Below are 18,870 nucleotides of genomic sequence, written 5' to 3' on the forward strand. Positions count from 1 at the left end.
CTCTCCTCATAGGGTTTGTGTTCAAGGCCTCTCACCAGCCTTGTTGCCCTTCTCTGGACACGCTCAAGTGTCTCAATGTCCTTCTTAAACTGAGGAGCCCAGAACTGGACACAGTACTCAAGGTGCGGCCTAACCAGAGCAGAGTACAGGGGCACTATGACCTCCCTGCTCCTGCTGGCCACACTGTTCCTAATGCAGGCCAGAATGCTATTGGCCCTCCTGGCCACCTGAGCACACTGCTGGCTCATATTCAGGTGGCTGTCGATCAGCACACCCAGGTCCCTCTCTGTCTGGGAGCTCTCCAGCCACTCCGACCCCAGCCTATAGCTCTGCATGGGATTGCCATAGCCAAAGTGCAGCACTCGGCACTTGGACTTGTTGAAAGCCATCCCATTGGACTCTGCCCATCTTTCCAGTCGGTCGAGGTCCCTCTGCAGAGCCTTTCTACCCTCTAATTGACTAACATCTGCCCCTAACTTTGTGTCATCTGCAAACTTGCTGATGACTGACTCTACCCCTTCATCCAGATCATCAACGAATATGTTGAAGAGGACAGGGCCCAGCACTGATCCCTGGGGGACACCACTGGTGACTGGCCTCCAGCTGGATGCGGCACCGTTCACGACCACTCTCTGGGCCCGGCCCTCCAGCCAGTTCCTAACCCAGCACAGAGTGTAGTGGTCCAATCCACAGGCTGACAGCTTAGTCAGCAGTTTGCTGTGGGGGACGGTGTCAAAGGCCTTGCTGAAGTCTAGGTAGACCACATCCACAGGCCTCCCCACATCCACCAGGCGGGTCACCTGATCATAGAAAGAGATCAGGTTGGAGAGGCAGGATCTGCCCTTCCTGAATCCATGTTGGCTGGACCTGAGCCCTTGGCCATCCTTCAGGTGCGCAGTTATTGCCCCCAGGATAATCTGCTCCATCACTTTCCCTGGCACTGAGGTCAGGCTGACTGGCCTGTAGTTTCCAGGTTCCTCCATCCGACCCTTCTTGTGGATGGGGACCACGTTGGCCAGTTTCCAGTCATCTGGGACCTCACCAGTGAGCCAGGACTGGAGGAAAATGATGGAGAGTGGCCTAGCTAGCACATCCGCCAGCTCTCTCAGCACCCTAGGATGGATCCCATCTGGTCCCATGGACTTGTGGATATCCAAGTGGCTCAGCAGGTCCCGAACTAACTCCTCATGGATTTCCAGGGTATTACTCTGCTCCCCGACCACTTATCGATTTTTCCATTAAAAGCCTAATCTCCGGCAGCTACCACAGAACATAATATTACAGTGTTCTTGCTTGTCACTGCAAAGAGAGACAAAGCTAGCAATCTAGTAAATTTCAATGCATTCTTGAAACTATTTTTAGTATAATATCTCACATTAGAGCTGGTTAAACCCTTATTTATGTTCTTTAGCCCATGCCCTTGTAACAAGATACTGAAGAAAGAGCACTTTTTTTGTCTGTTATTTTCTTGTCTAATGCCATGTGGGACACACCACAATTTATCATCCAAGATTTTTAAGATTTAATGTTTTAAAGTCTAATCCTGTTGGACATCAAGTGCAATTTCAACCCTGAAACTGTTGTAATTGTGAATCCAAAATACAAGAGAATTCATATATTTTGTTCAAGAGAATATTTATTAACACTGAAAATCTTGTTACTTTAGAAGAAACAGTAAACAAAATATACCTATTGTAAGCTCCATAACAATTGCATAGCTCATTAAAAATGTGGATAATTTCTAATACAAAGACATTTCTCTTACTTCCCTGTGTCTTTCTCTTGGTGGTCTAACAATTAACAAGATTCTTCAAAATTTCATTAATGCAATGCTGGGTAAGAAATATCATTTGACTGAGGGAAAAGGTGTCTCTCTTTTTTAATCACTGGGTCTTTTGCACTCTTGCCTATTTCTACTTAGGTTCCTCTCTAACCTTCTGTAAGCTCCAGACAAATTTTCCAATTTCCCCTCAATAAAATCAAAGGTTTTAGAGTCTTCTTTGATCTTGCCTGAACCTGGCTGAGCATAAAAAAGCAAACATTTTGGATCCAAATTTGTATGTCAGCTATTCCAGCATGACATATCAAGCAGTATCAAGCTCATTCTGCCTTTGAAGCAATAGGATTTGAAAATTTTTTATACTGTAACTAGATATAAACTGACAGAAGAAAGTCTATCTGTCACAGCAGGGCAATGGCTAGGATATAAATACATTAGATCTCCTCTTCTTTGTGCTTGGAGTGCCTGGCCTGATTGGCTTTAAGAATTCCTTCCAACTGGGCCTTACCTGCATTAGAATGCAGAGGTGTGCCTGAATTCTTTCTGTGTTATTTTGCAGCTTTGCCAGGAAAAGAAGTTCCTGGTCCTGCTTTTTTTTCAGGCAATCCATTACAGAATTACTGTTTTCCAAATTGTCTGTGTCAGGGGATAAAGGCCAAGAAAACAAGAGACTCTGGCTCTCACAAATACTAGGTTAATTACAGGCCTGACCTCACCTGATTTCCTGTAGCCTTCACTGGCTATGGTCCATGATTTCCCTCTCTCTGGCCTTCAGGCTGCTGTGTCCCATGCTCAACTCTAGCATCTTCAGCCTTTCTAACATGCATTTGGCTCCTCCAGTTTGCTTTTCTCTGGAAGACAAGACAGGAGTACACATTATATTTAGCATTTATATGTAAAGGAGCATGGTGGGAAAGGCGGTATGTAAGAAAAAAGAAGATTTTAAACTAATGGAAATTTTGCATAGGTTATAGATATCTTCCCACATGAAGATCCTCCTGGTCTCCATCTTTCCTACATCTTTCAGACTCTCCCCCTGATCAGACCCCTCAAGGTCAGGGCAGCATAATCAGCTGTCTTAGCACCTAAACCAATTACCTCCCTATCAATGTAGACCAACGAGGCACTGGAAGAGCATTAACCCATAGCAAATTGAGTAATTGCATTAGTAGCTCTTCTGTTTTTCTTTATTAAACCTAGGCATATTTAGTTATGACAAAGGCTACTTGTGAAATTGTTACTTGTTTAAGCCAAAGTGGAAACAGACATAAATATCCAAGGATTTTTACCCCGAGTTTCCTGAAACATATCTCTGTGCTGTATGACATCAATCTAAACCTGGCAAACATACAAAATTATACCCAACTGAGAGAGGAATGATGTGGAAAAGTAAAAAAGTTTGAATTACAGCCAAAACCCACAAACAAGTGAAGAGCCTCAACAGTATGCAGAACAGTGAAGATACTCTGATTTTTCTGGCAGTACCATCATAATTTAAAGTCAGTTTCACTAAACTCTAGTTTCGCTGAACAAGCAGAAATTTCTGAATTTAATTCAGTGATCTATGTTGAGTCAAATGTGGTTGAAATCAAACCATTTACATGAATCAACAAAAATTTGTGGGTTCTCTACATCTGGGCTCATGGATTCAACATGAAACACTACAAAATAAATTATCTCAATGTAATAGTCCCCTAATAATCATAGAATAATTAAATAATTTAGGTTAGAAAAATACCTTTAATATGATTGAGTTCAACTATTAACCTAGCATTGCCAAGTCCAAAAATAAACTATGTCCCTATGTGCCAAATCTACATGTCTTTTAAATACCTCCCTGGCCAGCCTGTTCCTATTTTTTACAGCTCATTTGGTGAAGAGATTTTTCCTCATATCCAGTCTAAACCTCCCTATCATGGATTGAGTTGAACCTGCTGCTGTTATTCAGACCATGCTGCTGTCATGCCAGCTTCAACAGTGAAAGTGCTAACCAGAGCAAAGTATTATGGGGCTTGAAGTTCAGATGGGAGGTTCATGGGAGGTTTCCTGTTCTGGCTGCTTCTTTTGGGTTCCATGTTTTTGGTTGTGGTCTCTTTTCTGCATGGTAGCAGAACAGATGGGAGTCAGGTAGCTGCTGGGTTTGGCTTTCTGTTTCATGCTGGTTTGGTTTGCCCTCCCCATATTTCACTGTGCTTCTTCTGCAAATAAGATGTTAATCATGAATTGTATTATTAGATTAATGAAATTATTAGCTAAGGAAATTATGCATTGTGATTATGATATCTGATGTTATATTAAGCTCATGTCTATCTCAACCCTGAGTTGTGTGTGTTACTCTTCCCCTCACTTTTGTGTTGGGGGAGCAGGCTAACAGGTTAGCCCTTGCACTAAACCAAACTCCCCTACCACAACTGGAGGATGTTTCCTCTTGCTCTATCACTTGTTACTTGGGAAAAGAAACCAATACCCAACTCACTACAACCTCTTTTCAGGTAGTTGTGGAGAGTGATAAGGTTTTCCTTCAGCCTGCTTTTCTCCAAGATGAATAACTCCAGTTCCCTCAGCTGCTCTTCATAAAACTTCTGCTGTAGACCCTTCACCAGCTTCATTGTTCTTTGGACACACTCTAGCACGTCAACATCTTTCTTGTAGCAAGGGGCTCAAAACTGAATACAGTATTTGAAGTACACTTTCACCAGTGCTGAGTACAGGGGCACAATCACTTCCCCACTCCAAAAAGAATAGAATAGAATAGAATAGAATAGAATAGAATAGACTAGACTAGACTAGACTAGACTAGACTAGAATAGAATAGAATAGAATAGAATAGAATAGAATAGAATAGACCAGACCAGACCAGGTTGGAAGAGACCTTCAAGATCATCGTGTCAAACCTATCATCCAACCCACCATGACTAAATCATGCAAACAAGCACCCTATCAAGTCTCCTCCTAAACACCTCCAATGATGGTGACTCCACCACCTCCCTGGGCAGCCCATTCCAATGGGCAATCACTTTCTCTGTGTAGAACTTCTTCCTAACCTCCAGCCCAAACCTCCCCTGGAGCAGCTTGAGACTGTGTCCTCTTGCTCTGGTGCTGGTTGCCTGGGAGAAGAGACCAGCCCTCACCTGGCTAGAACCTCCCTTCAGGTAGTTGTAGAAAGCTAGAAGGTCTCCCCTGAGCCTCCACTTCTCCACGCTAAGCAACCCCAGCTCCCTCAGCCTCTCATCATAGGGCTTGTGTTCCAAACCCCTCACCAACTTTGTTGCCCTTCTCTGGACATGCTCTAGCAAGTCAACATCCTTCCTAAACTAATCTACTCCTAACTCCTACCCCAGTGACCACACTATTTCTAATACAATCTAGGATGCTCTTGGCCTTCTTGGCCACTTGAGTACAGTGATGGCGCATATTCAGCCAGCTGTCAATCAACACTTTCAGGTCTTTCTCTGCCAGGCATCTTTCCAGCCAGTCTTTGCCAAGCTTGTAGCATTGCATGGAGTTGTTGTAACTCAAGTGCAGTATCTGGCACTTGGCCTTGTGGAACCACATATCATTGGACTTGGCCCATCTGTTCAGCCTGTCCAGACCCCTCTGTAGATCCTCCCTACCCTCAAGCAGATCAACACTCTCATCCAGCTTGGTCTCATCTGCAAGTTCACTGAGGGTGCACTTGATCCCTCATACAGATCATTGATAAAGATATTAAGCAGTACTGGCCAAAATACTGAGCCCACTCGTGATTGTTTGTGACAGTTTAGGCTGTGCCTTTAAGCTAGGAGCTACGCTTGGTGTAAAAAGGAAAACAAAATGATAATTCTAAACAAATTTCGTTGGTCAGATGAGTGGGATGTAGTTTCACGATCTTAAATTCTGTTCTCACTCTGTGTCTTTCTGCTCATATGGTGCTGCTCTGGACAGAGAGGGAGACCTCTTATCTACAACCTTGAGATAAGCACTACTGACTTACTAACAACGCTTTGAGCTAACTGAAATTCCCCTAACTTTTTCTCTTTTCTTCTAATTAACAGAGGAAAAAGGGATGGGAGGCAAGGTGGAATCCTCCTGCCAAAGGAGGATTTTCTGTGTTGTTTTCTTCTTGTAAATACTTGTATAATATTGTAAATACTTGTATAATATTGTAAATACTGTATATTTTGTATATATTCATTGCATTCCATTATTGCTTGTAAAATACAGCTCCATTTGCTTCCCTGACTGGGCTCAGCCGAGTTTTTGTTGATGTCAGCGTGTTAAACCATCACATTACACAAACCATCACACTGTCCACCAACTGGAATTAATTCCATTGGTCACCACTCTGAGTTCAGCCACCTAAACATATTTTTACCCAATTTTTAACCCTTTCCTGAATATTAGTATCTAGGGTATTGGAGAATACAGAATACATGAAAGTTACAGTTATATACTTAGACTGAAATCTGCAGGAACAGTAGGAATAAATATTTCCAAAACAATGGCATCACTGACATACAAATTAAGTTGGGAAGACATAGGCATGTTTTCTAAAGCTGCATAGAAGGGAAAAGAACTGTCTTTTATGTTTATAAATATGCTATGTTTTTATGTAGAACAGTTACTCTTAAAACTTATTTCTTAGTGAAAATAATTGCTTTTATGGTTGCCTTCTCTAATCTCTACAATATTTCCTGATTAGGAGGTTTTCACAAGGGAAAGGACCTCAAATAAGATGGAAGACAAAAAGTGAAACTGAGTTCAGAGATTGAAAAAAAACATGTATATTCCTCTGTCTTCTTCAGGAAGACTCACCACCTTCACTCTTCAGAAAGCAAGTTACTTTCAGCTTGGTAGCATCACATATGGAAGCAAGGAAATTCTGCCTCTTAACTGTATACTATGATATTCTTATCAGACAGCCAACAAGCTATTTAACTGCTTATCATTACCCCTGTCTCTTTCTTTTAAATAGAACTAGAGTACTCATTCTGGACAAAGCAGGGTAACATTTTCCAGTGATCTTTCTTCTCTTGATTATTCAAATTCTATTTGTATTTCTAGAATATTGTCATAGAATTGACTCTTTTCCTGTTTATTGACCTAAATATATGGATGCATATTTAATCTGCATTTGACCTCTTCCTGTCACATAGGAATCATCACAACTTTATCATCAGATTTTCTAGCACACAGTAGCAGTCCTGATGGCATTCTACAAAATGCATTACCACAAATAATTTTTCCAGGGATTGTAGTGCCTACTAGATGCCAGGAGACTGATTTTGCCTTCTTAGTATTTCCTCCATTAGAAATTTACTTCCAGTAAGTGACTCTGTAAACCTGGCCAAGTTCTTTGAAGTTTCATTGAGCTTGTATTCCTGGCTCTGTAATGCTTTTCAACTCTATGATCTCAAACTAAAAGCATCCTAGAAAGTCACTCCATTCTTTTGTCTACTGTGGAGAAATATTTTGTTTATAATCCTTCTTCACGAATAGCATCAAAACGGTCCTCTGAAGCATTTCTGTCGTCTCCTTTCTTGTTACCTAACAATTGAGATGATTTTGCTAACACAAAACTAACTTTTACTAGACAGATTTAGGGAAGTGATGCCATTTTGAGATACCTGATTGCCCTTACTTCCCCTTCCCCTTCTCCTCCCATTTCAGTTTACCATTGTAGATTGGACAAAGACTATCTTCACCTCTTGAATGGAAGCTAAGAAATAATGTAGCACTTTATATGACATATTCTGCAGAGGTCACAAGTGTAGTCTCCTGTCTCTGCTTTGTCAGGTTGGTGCTGAATTCTGCCCTGAAGCAGGTCATAAAAAAAATAAATCTGACTGTAACTGGCATCAAATTATGTTATTGTTGATACCTACCTATCAGCAGCAATACATATCCAGAGTCTGAAGTACAGCAAGTGAGAAGAGTATTATTTACCTGCTTTAGAACTTTTTGCCTCTTACCATTAAACCCAAACTAAGTAACTGAAGTGTTCAGAGACACGTCTCCCTTTTTACAATGAAGTGTTGTGCAATCAGAGGTTGTTTGTATTTTAAGATATAATTGCCAAAGACACAAAAACTTAAGCATGTTACATCAGTTGCCTCATATATGCCTGCATCAGATGTATGAACAATCTGCTCAGATCTGAGGGGAAGTTTTTAATAATAATTAAAAAAAAACCCCACAAACAACCACCTTGGCAGCATATCAGTATAGGAAGAGTAACATGTAAGCTTATCAAACAAGGAAAGGATATTTTCTCAGAAAGCACTTTTTTTTTCCACCTTAGTCATGGAGGAAAGGTCATTGTCTTCATATTTTCCTGGCAAACTTAGTAGTCTACATAAAAAAACAAGAGATGACATGTTGGGTTTTGTCAATAGCAGCTGGAATACCTGGAAACCATATACAGTGTCAGATGTTTTGCAGAACCATATCACAAAAGGAGATAAATTGCTGGGCAAAAAGGAAGCACAGTTATGCTTTTCTTGGTGGAAATAATACTTAAGTAAAACCAGAAATAAGTAGGATCTATTTCAAGTAATAATGTTTATGTATTTAAATAATTTTATTTAATTTTATTACATTTTAAAAGTGTAATAAAAGTAGGATAGTTCCATGCTACCTGATCTTTGCTAATTTTTGTCCACTCATTAATATAAAGCAAATATCTGGACTTCTAGACTAGGCTTTCTAAGTGCATTTGTATAACATTAAAGGCCTATAGAGCACCTCGATACTTCTTTGGGCCTTTGAATATTACTATAGTTTTATTAGTAAATATTATTTTCTGGCATTATTCAGTAAAGTTATTTTTATAGTATTTTCTTTATGTGATGGACACAAGAATAGACCAACTCAATACTCATATTTCTACCAGTTTCCAATTTCATGCACTAAAAATGCTCAATCATGCTTTCACTGCAAAATAAACTGTTTCTTAAAAAAACCCATCCCATCAGAGTACTTCACTGGTTCTTGTTGAAGTCAAATTACCTGTTTATTTTCTGTATAAACACCACTAAATGTCTTGCTGATAGCAGCAGACACACAGCTGTGAGATAAAATTTTGCTTGTCTGTTATTTTTTAAATTTCTCAGTGTAACATAGTATTCCCCAGCCCTCTTTTGCCTGCTGAGTATGAGACTGAGTAGAAAGTACTATGACTTAATGAATGCTTTTATTATCCAGGGTTTCAGTGCCAGTAAGAGCTTGTCTAAAAACTACAGAGCTGTCATGGGGCCATTCAAATTCTCTTTGCACTCACTAGCTTGGGTATTGGCAACAGCCTAGCCATGGAACTCAGAAAACATATGCAGCTTCTTCAGTAAAATTAGCTTATATGTCCCATAACTCTAACACTTAAAAGAAATAATGAAACTGTAGTAATACAATATACAGTAATATAATGTAGTAATACAGTTTCAGCTACTGTATTCCAAAATTCTTTTTAGCAGCAAGTTCCTTTATAGACAGCGTAATGCCTAGGTATATACATTACATTATCCTGTATATATGCTATATACACATATATGTAATGCATCAACCACTGGGTTATGCACTATTAGTAAGGTGCTGTGATTTTGCATCTCCATGTGAGTGTATATACAGTGACTAGTACTAAAGGGACTAGTACTAAAGGGCCTCATTGTAATCAAGATCCTAAATGTTGTGAACAGATTCATAAATGATTAGGTCAAGAATTAACTGATAAAGAGCTATCAAATACCTATACCTCTTCTGCTTCATCTCCTCCCTTCCTCTCATCTCTCTTCTCTTTATCTAGCACTTAACCTGGTTTTGATCAAATTTCTTCATCAGGCTTTGTTTCAGTCTGTACCATCACTCCTTCACTCCTGAAGCAGCTCCTCAGAAATCCAAGGAGCCATTCAGATTGGTAATGTGTGCTGAACATTAGGAGCAAATTCAATTCAGTTACACCAATACCAGCCCACTGACGCAAATGGGGCTACAAAGTAGCAGGCAAAGAATGGGAAGGGAACCTAAGGGCTAAGTATTTCAAGAAAGGAATTCCTGACTTGTGACCGTAAAGTGTACAAGCCTTCATAAATAATTTCTCCTGTTACTGGATTCTTCCCTTAATATCTTGCCTTTGATGAGTAGCCACCTTCTTTTTCCAAAGAGGGAGGAATGGCACAGCAGGGAAGAGTGGAACAAGTCAATGTTTTCCTTATTCCCTTCTTTAAAGCAACATGCAAAACTAAGGTAGAAATTTGAAATTGTTCTTTGCTCATGTACTTCTCAGTATAGATGAGGCAAAGTGGTGGCTAATTGATAGAATTCAATTTCAGCATCAGTATGGAAATTCTTCCACATCCAGTTACAAATCAATACCCATTATACAACTCATTCTGCCAGGATGATTAGTTCTAGAATTGCCACACGTGAACATGCCACACGTGAATATTGGGAACAGTCAGCATGGCTTTGCCAAGGGCAAATCCTGCCTGACCAACCTGGTGGCCTTCTATGAGCAGGTGACAAAATTAATAGATGAGGGGCGAGCAACTGATGTCGTTTACCTGGACCTGAGCAAAGCCTTCGCCACTGTCCCGCACCACATCCTGGTCTCCAAACTGGTGACACATGGGTTTGATGGGTGGACCACTAGATGGATAAGGAACTGGCTTGATGGCCGCACCCAAAGAGTGGCTGTCAATGGCTCCATGTCCCAGTGGAGGCCAGTGACAAGCGGAGTCCCTCAGGGATCAGTCCTGGGACCTGTCTTGTTCAACATCTTTGTGGGTGACATGGACAGTGGCATTGAGTGCACCCTCAGCAAGTTTGCTGATGACACCAAGCTGTGTGGTGCAGCAGACACGCTGGAGGGAAGGGAGGCCATCCAGAGGGACCTTGACAGGCTGGAGAAGTGGGCACAAGCCAACCTCATGAAGTTCAATAAGAACAAGTGCAGGGTCCTGCATCTGGGTCGAGGCAATCCCAGGCACAAATACAGGCTGGGCAGTGACTGGCTGGAAAGCAGCCCTGAGGAGAGAGACTTGGGGGTGCTGGTGGACGAGAAGCTCAACATGAGCTCTCAATGTGCACTTGCAGCCTGCAAAGCCAATCAGCTCCTGGGCTGCATCAGGAGAAGTGTGGCTAGCAGGTCGAGGGAGGTGATCCTTCCCCTCTACTCAGCCCTGGTGAGACCCCACCTGGAGTACTGTGTCCAGTTCTGGAGCCCCTATTACAAGAGGGATGTGGAGGTGCTGGAATGTGTCCAGAGAAGGGCCACGAGGATGATCAGAGGGCTGGAGCACCTCTCCTATGAGGGCAGACTGAAGGAGTTGGGGCTGTTCAGTCTGCAGAAGAGAAGGCTCCAAGGTGACCTAATTGTGGCCTTCCAGTATCTGAAAGGGGCCTACAGGAAGGCTGGGGAAGGACTTCTCAGGATCTCAGGTAGTGATAGGACTAGGGGGAATGGAATGAAGCTGGAGGTGGGGAGATTCAGGCTGGATGTGAGGAGGAGGTTCTTCACCATGAGAGTGGTGAGACCCTGGAATGGGTTGTCCAGGGAGGTGGTCGAGGCCCCGTCCCTGAGGGTGTTTAAGAGTAGGCTGGATGAGGCTCTGTCCAGCCTGATCTAGTGTAGGGTGTCCCTGCCCATGGCAGGGGGGTTGGAACTAGATGATCATTGTGGTCCCTTCCAACCCTGAATGAAACTATGATACTATGCATTTCCCAACTCAGATGCATTTGTGATCATGGCCTAATTTGGGGCAGTAAATTATTTTAGGAAGCAAAAGAAAGAGGCGTACTCAAGAAGTAAGATATTTTGTAGTCTCTCCTTTCACCTGAGGAGGTTAAAGCACCTGTTATGCAGGATATAAATCATGAACTTGTTACACCTTGGCCCTTCCTGTGCAGAAGCAGAAGATCAAAATGGGGCAAAGCAACAGCAGCCTTGAGTATCATAGTGACTGCTGCAGAACTGCCCTAGAATACATCTCTATTTATAGAGCATCAAATACCATTGGTAGCAGTTAATCATAGTATTTAGCTTACTAATCATAGTATTTAGCTTACTACTACGTATACCCTTCTTAAATGGTTTCAGGTAGTATTATCCACCTCCACTGTAAGTTTACTATTAATCATCAGTTCCCCTGGAACAATTCCCAGCTAAGGATGTTTTATTCTGTCCCCTATTTCTGGGAACTGGAAAGTCAAATTCCTCCTTTCAGCAGCCTCTATCTTTGTCCGGCAGAGACTTTCACCTGCTGACAGGGAGGTAACTTATTTCCCTTGATGGGACAGCCTACTCCAGCAGATATCTCAGGATAGAATTACTGTAAACACCAAGTCAGGGGAAAACAAGGTTTGCCTAACCAGAATTTAAGCCCTGTTACACAGAAACTTTAGCTTCCTCAGAACAAACCGAGTCTGCACAGGCTTAATACCTCAGAATAAACCAGTACTTTGCAAATCCCAGCCTTGCCAGGCTTTTCACAGTGTAGATGTTGACTGTCTGTCCTTCCTGTTCAGCTGTAAAGGATTTCCTGCTTTCAGAACTGACAGCTTTGGGAAGTATCGTGACAAAGCATGGAAGTTGTCACCATGGTTTATTAATCCTTTTCTAAATAGCATGGAATCCATACATTCATTGTGTGAAATAATGGCATGGAATATGGGGGGAAAAAAAAAATAATCAAACTTCCAGTACAATAAAAGCACACATACTGTACAGCAGCAAGCTACTTTCGTGGTCATACATATCTACCTCTGCACTCTCAGCTAGCTACACAAATTTCCTGTTGCTTATAAAACTTGTGAAGAGACCAGAAAATACCTGTCATTTCCTAGATTTGCCAGTGTGATGGTTTAAGCCTTAACTGGAGTTTATTCTAAAAAAAAAAAAAAAATTAAAAAAAAAAAAATCTGGAGTCAGTTTGGAAGTAGGAGAAGTAAATTTTTAAACTATATATATATATATATATATATATATATATATATATATATATCTCAATAATGGGGGGGATTTACAAGGGTAAGGAATAAGGATGAATAGGAGAATATACACAACCAAATTTGGATGGCCTTGTATCTCCCTCGATGGATGTGGACTTCAGTCTTTTAGAGAAGCACGGATGTAGCAGGGAGAAGATCAGGCTCGACCGCGTGGCAGAACCAGACCAGCAGCAGCGGTGCGCTCTTCCAACAGGCGAGGCGGGAGCAGAGTCAAGCGTGCCTGCCACACCCGCCCCCCTCCCCGCCCTTAGAGTCTTGGTGGACAGAATGGGGAGCGGAACAGACCAATTTAGACTCGGGGTATCTCTCCTCCCAGGAGGGAGAAACCACGTCCACCTGGATCAGGTTTCTTTTGTACCCTGGGGGAAGCAGGGCTCTCGCAATCCTCTCCCTATCCTCTCCCCATCCTCTTCCCCTCACCGCCCCCTCCCCCGGGTGGTGTAACCCAACACAGCTAGTTAATACTTCAGCCCACAGACAATACCACCCCTTGTACCAGCCTGACTCCCTTTCCTACTCCTCTTCAAAGGAATTAAACTTCTATAATTCTTCATAATACAGAGATATTTTACAAGTCAACAGGCCTTATTCTGGAAAGGAAAGATGAAACAATGCAAGTGCTGATACAATTTTATTTTTTTGTTTAGCTTTTTATGCAACCCTTTTATTTTTATAAGCCCTTTTATAAAGATGTAAATGTTTGTGTTAGTACATCTTTGTCAGGAGGAAACATTCTTCCTAGAACTACTACCTAGTTAATTAAAATAATTTCTAGTAACATACAAATAACAAGTAGGAACAAACTTGTAACAGCAACTTTATAGAAATTCCAGGCAAACTCCCACAGGAAAGACATGAAGAAAAAAAATAAAGGCAATGGCTGTGGCCATTACACATTTCACAGCAAGTGACATGATGGAATTGAATGTTGTCGTGGTTGAAAGCTTCAGGGATCTCATACACTTCATTGAGTCTGTCTACAAAATGCTAAGTCTCACCATGTTCCCTCACAGCAAGATTCCCAGTCCACACAATGCTCATAATGCCAAGCCTCTGCAGCACTCAAGACGGAGAGCCAGACAGAGCTGCATCAAGGGAAAACATAGCAGCGTCTTAAAGAAACACTTTTCAAGTGATTAAACTGTGGCTGTAGAAGCAGGTTTCAGTACTTGCCATCTACAGAGCATTCATATTGAAAGCACTGCCAACAAATTAGTTTGAAAAAAAAAATTCTTGGAATACTGGTAGTTTTACTAATCTGAGAGAAAATGCTTATGCTTTTTGGACAAAGTAAATGAAAGAGGTGCAGTACGGGTCACTCTCATCTGGGATTTACCTACAGGAAATAAAAGAATATGGACCATATCTGTCCTGTTTCCATCCCTACTGGATGTGGGGTCACCAGGAAGCCCAGAGGGGTGAAGAAAGGATCTCCTCCCAGATACCATCCTCCCACCACCACTCTACCCCTGTTGTGTCCACTTTCAGCACACAAGAATGCAGATTCTAAAAATAACCATGAGGAAGGGGAAGAACAGAACGATGCAAAGGTATGCAGGATGTTCTCTACAGGACAAGGCAGACTGCCCTGGACTGCAGTGCTGAGTCCCTTTCTTAGGAGTTTGTCCTCCTGGTCATAACTTTCAAAATGGAAAATCTGATGACTGTATCACTGCATCACTTTTATCTAAGCAAAGAGTAATCTTTGTAGTGTTTAATATTTCTGGTACTTTATGTATTGATTTGTAACTACTCATGCTTCCTAAATAAACAGCTATAAAACAAATGGAACACAGTCAAGAGAAAAAGCAGAGACACCTGAACCACAGCTTTTTTTGAAGCCCAGAATGCTGATACTCTATATTTAGTGCCTTATTCGGTGGGAAAGATCAAACCCCTAAAAAGATTTCTTCCAGCTTAGATTGAATACTATATCAGAATAAGAGCAATTTTGCAGATTATGTTAAAGTAGCCAGAAAGTTATATCCTTTTTATTTACTATGCTTTTGAAGGATCAGCTGCTTGCTTTTATAGCTAGAAAATATTGCTGAAAAGTTTTCCTAACTTGGAATATGGTAAGAATTTTCATGCGCTTTAAAAAAATATGTTTTTTCTTGATAGTTTGAAGGGGGAAAAGTAGCCCCAAGACATGTAATGTATTTGGAATTTGACAATTTCATAGTTGTAGAACTATTACAGATTTAGGTTGATGGGAAAAATGAAAACGGTGGAAAACAGAAAGTATGTGAAGGTGTGAATCAGACCTGTGAAGTACTACCAAAATGAAAATGAAATGGCAAAATACTATTCTGTTCCTTTAAGATGCCAAAAATAAACTAGAATACTGCCCTCATCCAGATCCTGATACTGCACTCTGCTCTGCAGTCACAGGAATCTGACTGTGGAGAGTTCATTGCTGGATTGAGGCTCTGAAGTGTAAAATAGAGACATAAGGGAAGACGAACATTAATGCAAATCTGAAGTGAGGAGAACACAAAGTTCAAGCAGCAGCAAGGGCAGAATATTATTTGCAATACCTATAGATTACAGTACTTTCCTTTCTTCTGCTTATTCACTGCTCATTTTTATCTCTCCCCTCCCCATATTTGGTTACACATAGCTGCCACTAATGAGGTTTGTTACTACTCCAGCAACAAATATGTCTTAAGGTACTTGTGTATAGTATTTGAATGGGAAAGCCAGTGAGTTAACAAGGGAGTAAATTAAACACCAGGTTAGTAACCATAGCAGCCAAGAGCATTCCAACCCAGGAAAAGCTTCCTCTGGTGGAGTGTAGGCTTCCTTTTAATGAGTTTAATAACACTGCTTCACAAGTGTTCTAAATGGTCCACCTGACAGGACCTTCTGTTGTTTTGTGTCACCAGCAAGACCTTCCTGAATGCTGTGCCTTTCCTGATGAAAAGGATTACTTTGCAGCAAAGATGTATTTCCTAGTGGTCAAAATTTGCCTGTGATTCATTAAGTTACACACACAGAAGTAATGCAGATGAAAAAATACTGGTTGTAATTGTAGAGAAATGTCTGATATAGCAGAAGATTAGAGGCAGATTATTTTAACTGATGTGCTTTTTTTTCTTTTTATTGTGTCAGATACTTAGAAGTCAAACCCTATTCTTTCAGAGGATTTTGTTAAGAAACTACATAACAAAGGTCACCTTTGTTAGCAAGGAAACAAGAATTACATTTTGTCATAATGACAGTGCATATAGTGTTTAACAGAAGTTATGCATTATTGCCAGAGGTTAGAAACAGAGGTCAAAGCATCAGAAATATGTCTCATTTTCACATGTACTTTCTGGAAAAATAGGTCTAGATTAAGAATGTCAAGCAAGAATGATCTTCAATCTCCAGTGCTTAATCCTCTGTCATTTGGGGCATTCTACTTCTAATATGATCATCATCACAGCAGTTTAATGCTGGCCATTTTACTTACTTCAGCTTCACACTTTGACTTAATTTTCTAATTGTTAACTATCCTGGGTAGAATAGAACAGAACAGAACAGAACAGAACAGAACAGAATAGAATAGAATAGAATAGAATAGAATAGACCAGACCAGATCGGAAGAGACCTTCAAGATCATCGTGTCAAACCTATCATCCAACACTACCTAATCAACTAAACCATGCAACTAAGCACCCTATCAAGTCTCCTCCTGAACACCTCCAGTGATGGTGACACCACCACCTCCCCAGGCAGCCCATTCCAATGGGCAATCACTCTCTCTGTATAAAACTTCTTCCTAAATTCCAGCCTAAACCTCCCCTGCTGCAGCTTGAGACTGTGTCCTCTTGTTCTGGCGCTGGTTGCCTGGGAGAAGATACCAACCTCCACCTGGCTACAACCTCCCTTTAGGTAGTTGTAGAGAGCAGTAAGGTCACCCCTGAGTCTCTTCTCCAGGCTAAGCAACCTCAGCTCCCTCAGTCTCTTCTCACAGGGCTGTGTTCCAAACCCCTCACCAAATTTGTTGCCCTTCTCTGGACACATTCCAGCAAGCCAACATCCTTCCTAAACTGAGGGGCCCAGAACTGGACACAGGACTCAAGATGTGGCCTAACCAGTGCTGAGTACAGGGGCAGAATGACCTCCCTGCTCCTACTGGCCACACTGTTCCTGATGCATGCCAGGATGACATTTGCCCTCCTGGCTGCCTGGGCACACTGCAGGCTCATGTTCAGCCTACCATCAACCAGTACTCCTAGGTCCCTTTCTGCCTGGCCACTCTCCAGCCACTCTGACCTCAGCCTGTAGTACTGCATGGGGCTGCTGTGCCAATGCGCAGAACCCGGCACTTGGATGTGTTAAATCTCATGCCGTTGGACTCTGCCCATCTGTCCAGCCTGTCGAGGTCCCTCTGCAGAGCCTCTCTACCCTCCAGCGGATCAACTCCTGCCCCCAGCTTGGTGTCATCAGCAAATTTACTGATGATGGACTCAATGTCCTCATCCAGATCATCAATGAAGATGTTTAAGGTCATGGGGCCCAGCACTGATCCTTCGGGCACACCACTAGTGACTGGCCACCAGCTGGATGTGGCACAATTCACTACCACTCTCTGGGCTTAGCCCTCCAGCCAGTTCCTAACCCAGGCAGGTAAATCTGCAGAGAGATTGGATGTGGCACTTGGTGCCATGGTCTAGTCATGAGGTCTGTGGTGACAGGTTGGACTCGATGATCCTCGAGGTCTCTTCCAAACTTAGCGGTACTGTGATACTGTACCACAATAACCATAAATTACATTCTCTTTCAAATGAAGTACATCTATGACAAACACCAGGCAGGGAAATGGTTTTGACATAAACCAAATACTTCAAAATTAGTGTTGCTATCTCATTTCACAGACAATATTCAGACAGATCTGAGAAAATATTATTTGCAATAGATCAAAGCACAGACATCTGTTCCACCGAGGGAATGATTTCCCTTGTTAATACAAATTAACCAGTTTAACTATATGGTATAGAAGCAAGAAAGAGAAGTTGCTCTTTTGATTAGCTTTTCAGAAATGCAATAGAGGGAGAGACGCAAATAAGAAATTATATATCATTAGGGGGAAAGCTAAGAACACTGCAGAATAAGCTATTTCACTCAAAGCATACACTAGTTTCTCAAGCAGATGAACTGCATATAATTAATAACTTTTCAATCTCTGTCACTTCCCCCTCCTCATACTGTTTTTGTATGTGCCCAAGTCAACTTACGTTTTTTTCAAGATGTATTTAGTCACTTTGGCCAGAACTACTAGAAGTAAGTAGAAGTAGTTTCTACCAAGAAAGCAGGAATCTAAACAGATGTTAAACATCTTAAAATCTAGAACTCAAATGCCTCAGATGTCTACCATATTATCAATGTATACTATAGCAGCATTGTGCCTGTGATAACTATGGAACTTTATTGATACCCAGCTTTAAATTCTGCCTTTCCACCTGCCAAAGCTGAGGTGGACTAAGCCACAGAGTATCACTGCCTCAAGGAAGAAAACATAGCATGAAATGAGCTTCTGCTGGTGGACCAGCCTCTCTGCATGTTCACTGCAGTTATAAAACAAGGTATCTCAATAAGGATAGCAAAGTAGCAAAACCCACAGCTGCAAGTAGGAGTGAATCTTTTGCACACTAAGATATTCACCTTGATGTCTAATACCATTTAAACAATGAGCAGGATGTTTCAAACAGAGAGCTGTACTGATACGGTAAGTAAACCAGAAGGGATGTGAGATTCTGTGCTAAGTAGTGAGGCCGAAAGCATTTGGTAATTCAGCTGGGCAAGTACAAGCAGGCTGAGAGGCCAGGACTGGATTAGAGGGAGTTGTTCAGTAAGCAGAGGAAGTAGAAATGGAGAGCAATAGAATAGGAGGTCTAACCTGGAGTCAGGACAGGAGCAAGGAATTTAGGAATGATAGCTGGGTCATGCAAGGTAGAGACAGCATACAGGTGATTCTAGGAATTTATTCTTAAAATGAGAAATGAGATTTGAAATAAGTGTGATGGCATATTCAAACACAGTTTAATAAATTGATTTAAAGTGACCTTGCATAATAGGCAGAACATACCCATGACTGACATGATCAATGTTCCTCTCAGTTCTCA

The sequence above is a fragment of the Melanerpes formicivorus genome, unplaced genomic scaffold (genome assembly GCF_026170545.1).
Source record: "Melanerpes formicivorus ecotype bairdi unplaced genomic scaffold, bMelFor1.0.p_v2 SCAF_1, whole genome shotgun sequence".
Lineage (NCBI taxonomy): Eukaryota > Metazoa > Chordata > Aves > Piciformes > Picidae > Melanerpes > Melanerpes formicivorus.